Source organism: Schistocerca americana, chromosome 8 (assembly GCF_021461395.2).
Source record: "Schistocerca americana isolate TAMUIC-IGC-003095 chromosome 8, iqSchAmer2.1, whole genome shotgun sequence".
In the NCBI taxonomy this organism is placed as follows: Eukaryota; Metazoa; Arthropoda; class Insecta; order Orthoptera; family Acrididae; genus Schistocerca; species Schistocerca americana.
In genome coordinates this window covers 262,547,119-262,549,262 of record NC_060126.1, presented here as the reverse complement: position 1 = coordinate 262,549,262, position 2,144 = coordinate 262,547,119, and positions in this window count along the sequence as shown.

Below are 2,144 nucleotides of genomic sequence, written 5' to 3'. Positions count from 1 at the left end.
TTTTTCAGATTTGTTTAAGGTTCTGTTAACTCAATGACTTTAGCCTATCCAATTGTATCATCGTGGTGAGTATACATTTTTTTAAGTAGTAGACACCTGGAACACAATGTAGCCACAGATCGTGGCTACAGTCACACTGGACAGTCACATTGTCTAACTGTTGTTACTACGTGAATTAAATGTGTTATTCATTATCACTGTAATTATTTTATTATATGCATAGCCGGCCGGTGTGGCCGAGCGGTTCAAGGCGCTTCAGTCTGGAACCGCGCGATTGCTACGGTCACAGGTTCGAATCCTGCCTCGGTCATGGATGTGTGTGTGATGTCCTTAGGTTAGTTAGGTTTAAGTAGTTCTAAGTTCTGGGGGACTGATGACCTCAGCTGTTTAATTAAAAAAATGCATACGTGGTAATTACTTCGTCTGTCGTCCACACCACTGACTGCTATCCAAATGACACGCCGGAAGTCCACCATGTAACCTGTGTTGTCACACAGCAGTCTATTGTACATCAGTTCGTGGAAATTGCACCAAGCTGCAAAGTAGCTTCGACATAGGGGCACTTGTGCTAGTGAACATAATTTTTAGTTTCTGTTTTAATAACTAAAGGGTGCGGCAGAACCGACTAAGCAGTTTCTGTTGATTACCGCTGGGGCTGTGGTGGGTGTGGGCAGTTGCACGTGGTCTGCCTTTGTTTCATCGTTGACCCCATTTCAGTAGCCAACGTGGTCTGGAACGGTGTACATCGCGGTTTTGCCGTTCGCGCTCATTAGGCAAACAACAGATCTGTGGTCGCTACTTTTTTGAGGAGGAAGAAGTGAACGTGACAGTGAATTCCACACGTTGTGTTTCAATGTTGGAAACTTTTTGCAACCCAGAATGGACGAGACTGTTCAAGAACATGGACTGAGGGACTCGTGGTTCGAACAGGATGAAGCTAATACTCACACATCTCGAATTTCACTTGATGTTTAGAAAGAAATATTTCCGGGACGCCTCGCGCCATTGAGGGGTGATGTCGGGTGGCCTGCGCGGTCACCAGATTTGAGCATTTGTGACTACTTTCTTTGGGGATATCTGAAGGAAAAGGTTTTCAAAAGCCGCCATCACACCCTACCAGAGTTAAAAGAGCGGATTATTGACGATGTGAATGCCGAACCCCGCCATATGTGTGTGCAAGAGCTGCTCGAAGCTTCAGGGATCGTCTACAACAATGTACTGATGCTAACTGCCACCATCTTGAGGCCATAATTTTCAAAACTAAATGAATGCAAAATGGTATATTGTACTAATTTAGAAAACAATTTTTTTTTCTGTATACATCGGTTCTGCCGCACCCCGTATTTTACAATAATTTTAGAAGAAGGTGTTTGGAATATTTTATCGACGCGTAACAGGAACCGTGCTGTAATTAAAATACATAAATAATTTTAAGTAAGAAGTACGCGGATGCACTAGCGACACCTGTCGGTGCCAACAGCCAACTTTCCGGCCACGATCTGCCAGTGTTGCAGTGCCCTGATTTTAACGAAGTGTACAGTGGTGTTAGTGTGTGGTGTGGGATGCGAGCAATTGCAAAAACACTCTGTATATCGTGGTTTTAACCTTGACTTGCCGATGGTTCACCTCATCCATCACATACCTGGCAATGTTTGAGAAAGAGTACTTGTACAGCTGGTATAGGAGACACGTCATAATCTTTTATTGAGGTATGTTGTAACACGGCTTGGTTATTACAGTGCACCTGCTACTACAATTAATTTTACCTCTGTATAATTTCACATTGCATAAATATGTTCACAGATCCGAATATCGTAACCATACTTACCGAAACTGGTAACTGATAATAAAAGTTGCTTGCAAGCAATCTTGGCTAAGAAGTACATCTTCTCTCATGTAATTATGCATACATAGCTCTCATAATCAATAAATTATGTTCTGAGTTGACAACTGCCATGGGAACATCCTAAAGTTTAAAAAATGAATACAAAATCTCTGCCTTACCATTACATAATCAATCTAAAACCTTCCTGTCCCTCCAACTCTTTCGTACTTACATAAATTTCTTACATTATTACTAGACTAAGTGTCTGCAATGATTAAATCATGCTTTGTGCAAAATTCAACCAGGTGGATTCATCTTA